The following is a 5803-nucleotide window of genomic DNA, read 5'->3' as shown; positions in this document are numbered from 1 at the left end:
CGATGAACGTCTGTCACTGGTTTTGCGTGGCTTTCTATCCATGGCATCCCACTGAAGTCATCATCTTGAAAATGTGTTTTTTTCACCCAACATTATGTTTGGGACAGGTTTTCATGGAGGTACGTGTAGCTGATTCATATTAAGTTGGTGTATAGTATTCCGCAACATGGATTGAATTGTATTTATCTGTTCTTCTGTTTGTGGGCATTGAAGTCCCTTAAAATGTTCACTCTTACAGATAAGGTTGCCATTGAAAGACCCTTCCCCCCAGTTGTTAACTAATTAACTGCTCTTTTGCCTTTCTGTAACCGCTTGGCTTTTAGGGTGTGAAATCCTGCACCACCCCAGCCTGGTGTGCTCAGCTAGCAGGAGCTGCTGACCACGCGCGCTGACCACCTGCAGGCGCCTGCGATACAATAAAGAACCTCTTGCTGTTTGGATCCTGTGGCAGAGTTGAATTCTTGGGTAAGGGGATCCGCAGGTCTTTCACCATGATCATTCTTGCAAAGGCTCCTTGGGTGCATGTCCCAGATTCTTTACCTAGGAATGCAGTTGTTGGGACACAGAATAGGTGTGCCTTTAACTTTACTAAAAGCAGCCAGTGTGCTCTTCCAAAGTATCCCAGCGGACATGTCCCAAAGCCATGGGGCAAGCTCCTATCTCTCCCTGCACATCTTCCTCAACACACGAAATAGTCAGAGTTTACTTTCTTGTCGGAAGGAAATGCTCCCCATTCCCCTTTAAAACAGCCTTATTGAGATACAATTGGTATACCGGACAATTCACTCATTTAAAGTGTGTAATTCAGGGCACCTGGGTGGCTCAGTTGGTTAAGCATTTGCCTTCAGCTCGGGTTATGATCTCAGGGTCCTGAGATCGAACCCCATGACCGGCTCCCTGCTCAGCAGGAGTATGCTTTTCCCTCTCCCTCTGCCCCCACTTCCCACGCTTGTACTCTCTCTGTCAAATAGTCTTGAGAAAATAATGAAGTGTATAAGTCAATGTCTTTTAGAAGTATATTCAGAGTTGCCTATCCATCACCACAATCACTTCTAGAATATTTTCATTACCCCAGAAGGAGCTTTGGCTCCGTTTAGCCATCACCCCCCATTTTTAAACCCCTCCCTGTCTCCCTCGCCCTGAACAAACACTGATCTACTTTCTGTCCCTCTAGATTTGCCTTTCTGGACATTTCATACGAGTCACACTTTCATTCTTTTCACAGGTTCCTATAACCTGACAACATAGCACTTTGCCTCATGTCTTTTAATTCTGAAATATTTCAGTATGTGTTTGGTGCCCATCTTAATTTGAATTTCCCTAATTATTAGTTAAGTCTCGTGAGGTTTTCATATGTTTATTGGCCAACTAGAATTCCTCTTCTGGAAATTAGCATCTTCCCTTCTTTCATCCATAGGATTGTTTGTCTTCTCCTTGCTTATTTGTAGGAGTTAAATATTCTGTATATGAATCCTTTTTTGGTTACATAGGTTATGGATATTGCTGGTAGGCAATTCTCCCTGGATGTCTCAGTGTTCCTGCGCTGCCCAGATCTTTCTGAGACTCAGATATTGACATGCTACAAAGACAGAGACTGCTCTCTTTCTCCCCAGACCCATTTTCTCATCATTTTCCAAAGGTGATAAACCCTGAGCCACTGTTTACATTCTGGATGGTTGTAAAAACCCAGAGACCTTCCTTGCCTCTCCCCAGAGTGGATTTGTTGACATTGGAGAGCAAAGGTCTCTCCTTCCACCTCCAGGGTGGGAGGAACAGATGTGTCTGAGATCCATCATATTCGAGTTCCTCACTGCGTTTCAAGCCCCGGTACATGCAGGGTGCATCTGGCCCTCACTGCATTGTCTGTTGGGAATTGGCACCGAGACCAATATGTGAACAAATCATCAGTCCGTTCTCAGATCCAGAAACTTGATGTTTCCAGCCAGTATAAATAAACATCTGCAGATAGAATAACTTAACAGATATCTCCTCCTGGCCTTTTCCCTTTGTGTAGGCTATATTCTTTTTTTTTCACTGTGGTAAAATATACATACATTAAATTCATCATTTTGGCCATGTTTAGTGTACAATTAATTCATTCAATGACATGATAAATTCACAGCGTTAGGCAACTACCGACGCTATCCATTTCCCAAAAGTTTTCATCTTCCCAAACTGGAACTCTATACACATGAAACACTACCTCCCCATCTCCTCTCCCTCCAGTGCCTGGAAACCACCATCTACTTTCTGTCCCTCTGACTCTGACCATTCTAGGAAACTCTTGCCAGTGGAATCTTAAGAGTATTTGTCTCTTTGTGAGTGGCTTAGGTCACTGAGCGTAAGGTCTTTAAGTCACATCTATGCTGTAGCCTGCGTCTGAATTTCCTTCCATGTCTTTTAATTGTAAGGTGCAAAGAACATGAACTTGAGCCCCTTACCCATTTTTAAATGCATGGCTGAGTGGAACGAAGTGGATTCACACTGTTGTGCGACCATCACCACCATCCGCTCCCAGAACGCTTTTCATCTTGCAAATCTGAAACTCTGTCGCCATCATTTAAGGGTACTTAAGCCCCATCCCCTCTCCCCTCCAGCTCACTCCTGTTTTGTGGCAGAATAATATTATAACCTCTCTTTAACCATAACATATTTCTTGAGCCATTCATCTGTGAGTGGATACTTCAGATGCTTCCACCTTTTGGCTAGTGGGAATAACGTTGCTATGGACATGGGTGTGCGCTTATCTGATTCTCCACTTGCTTATGCCTTCTTTTGATGAAAATGAAACTGAAGTTTTAACACATTTCTTTTCACCCTTTCCAGTAGGGTCTGTGTTTTCTATATTCCATGAAACACCATTTAAAAAATACACCATGCTTGGGGTGCCTGGCTGGCTCAGTTGGAAGAGCGTGCAACTCTTGATCTTGGGGTCGTGGGTTTGAGACCCAGGTTGGGTGTAGAGATTACTTAAAGAAAATTGTTATAATATATATGTGTATACATACATATACACATATATATTTATACACACACCCTATATATATACATACCATTTTATATATTTAAATATATAAAATATATAAATCATATAATTTATATTATATAAAAATTATAATAATATAATATATGAATAGTATGTAAATGAAAATATTAAATATTATAATTTATATATGTATAAATAAGCATGCCATGTGTGTTTGTATAAATAACCATGGCGTGTGTGTGTGTGTGTAAATAAGCATGGCATGTGTATATACAGCTTGCTTGCTATAATGGCCAGCCTGGTTTCTGGCTCCCATTGCTCTGTAATCACAATGCTGAAGCTGTTTATCTCCACCTCAGGCTCCGGGTCAGCCTGCCCAAATCAGGACAGACGGAGAGCTTGCCTTCTGCCCTAGGCCTCCTGTCAGCACTCTGTGGGCCCAGCCCCAGTCCAGGGGCCCCAGCCTCTTCTCTGATTCATCCTGCTTAAGTCCTGTGCACGCTCATCGGCTCTTCTAAAGAATGGAGCCTTGTGCCTGAACTCAGTTTCGGGGTCCAGGTCCTTGTTGTGTCCTCTGCCTGGACCACCAGCTTCCCACTCAGATCATCCTGTTGCCTGAGTCCTAGTCGCCTGCCACAACTTTCTCCAGCTGCTTGTTTTAGGGATCTTTTGCAAGGCCCTCCTCAAGCCACTGACGTCTCAGAAGACCAGTTGGGGTCAATGCCTCTTCCCCAGCACTGTTTAGATTACAGCCAGATGTGCGGACATTCCTTGTGTAAACAAACAGATCATTACTCCCTCTGGTCTTTTTTTTTTTTTTTTACCACCTACTATGCACCAAGCACTGCTTGGATACAGACGGACAAGCCCTCTATCCCCATGGTGCTTACAGAGACCAGACCATAAATGGAGAGCAGACAGTAAATAAACATGGGAACGAATGAAACAATTCCAACCTACAATAAGGCTCTAAAGGTTAGGAACAAAGTGTTACACTACAGAGTGAGGTGGCCAGGGGGCTGCCGTGGTCATCGGGGAAGGCCTCATGGAGGAGGAGATAAGAGATCTCAGATATAAAGGAAGTGAGAGTGTTGCAGAAGGAGCTTGTGAATGAGGCCAGCGAGGGATCAACAGGCCACTGCCCGGAACTGAGCCTCAGTGAAGGGATCCTACCTCTCCAGCTGGGCCCCTCAGCTCAACGACCAGCTCTGTTACGCCCAGGACACTGACTGTGTGGTCCCCTTGGACCTCTGGGAATCTCTCCATGGTGGGCCTCAGCCAACTTACTATGGCCATTCCCACTGCCAAGGAAGTCACTCAATAAAATTTTTTTAACAAGCATTTATTGAGGAGCTAAAAGAGGACCAGCCCTGAAGATGCAAAAGTAAATAAGCAAAATAATTGAGAGCAGGGTCTTGAAGCAGTATTTGTAAATTTTTATGTTCATAGCAGCACTAGTCACAAAAACAAAATGGTGGAAACAAAGTGTCCATCCGTGGATGAAGAGGTAAACAAAATGTGGTCTATACATACAAGGAGATGAACTGTTATTCAGCCTTAATAAGGAAGGAAATTCTGACACAAGCTACATTATGGATGAACCTTGGAGAACATTATGCTCTGTGAATTGAACCGGTCACAAAAAGACACTGTATGATTCCACTTGTACCTGGAGTCATCAAATTCATAACGACAGAAAGTGGATGGGTGGTTGCCAGGGGCTGAGGGGAGGAAGGAATGGGGGGGATTAGTGTTTCATGGGTACAGAATCTGTTTTGCAAAATGAAAAAAGCTCTGGAGAGGGATGGTGGGGATGGGTGTACTCCATGCCACTGACCCGTAAGGACTCCCATCAACTCTCTGCAGGAGAGACACCATTCAAACACCTGCACCAAGAGACTTGACCAAACCCTGACAGGGCTTCTGGCAGCCAAGGCCCTCATCTCTGGGCCAACCCAGCCCTCCCCTTGAGATCCTGTCTGGAAAAACTCAAGGTTGTCAAAAGAATTCGCCCTCAGTTTCAGCTAACACCTAATTAATACCTCCCTTTCTTAGAGTATGTACCAAAAAAAAAAGCTTCAAATTGTAAATCTTTCCTCCGTTGAGATGTTGAGATGTATGTTTCTGCTACAACCCGGGAGTCTCCTTCTCTAGGACCTAATGGCTTTTATTTATTTATTTTAAGATTTTATTTATTTGAGAGGGAGACAGGAAGAACATGAGCAGGGGGGAGGGGCAGAGGTTGAGGGAGAAGCATTCTCCCCACTAAGCAAGGAGACAGCAAATGGGGCTCGATCCCAGAACCCTGAGATCATGACCTGAATTAAAGTCAGACACTTAACTGACTGAGCCATGTAGGCACCCAAAAGCCATTTTTTTAAATGTCATCATCAAGAAGGATAGGGCCTCTGGTTTCCAGTCTTTTTTTTTTTTTTTTTTTTAAAGATTTTATTTATTTGACAGAGAGAAATCACAAGTAGATGGAGAGGCAGGCAGAGAGAGAGGGGGAAGCAGGCTCCCTGCTGAGCAGAGAGCCCGATGCGGGACTCGATCCCAGGACCCTGAGATCATGACCTGAGCCGAAGGCAGCGGCTTAACCCACTGAGCCACCCAGGCGCCCCCTGGTTTCCAGTCTTTAGAGAAGTAGAAGCCTCCAATAAATGTGATTCAAAGACACAGCTGGCCTAACTCCAAGTTCATTGAAAAATATTCTTACCAGCTTTTTGTAACATTTCACTTCCCGGCCCCTGCATGATTCTCTGCTGGCTTCCCTTCCCCACTCCTTCATTCTCCCTTTATTTTTATTTTTATTTTTAT

The sequence above is a fragment of the Mustela nigripes genome, chromosome 5 (assembly GCF_022355385.1).
Source record: "Mustela nigripes isolate SB6536 chromosome 5, MUSNIG.SB6536, whole genome shotgun sequence".
Lineage (NCBI taxonomy): Eukaryota > Metazoa > Chordata > Mammalia > Carnivora > Mustelidae > Mustela > Mustela nigripes.
The sequence above is the reverse complement of the archived record's forward strand: the minus strand, read 5'-3'. Positions refer to the sequence as shown.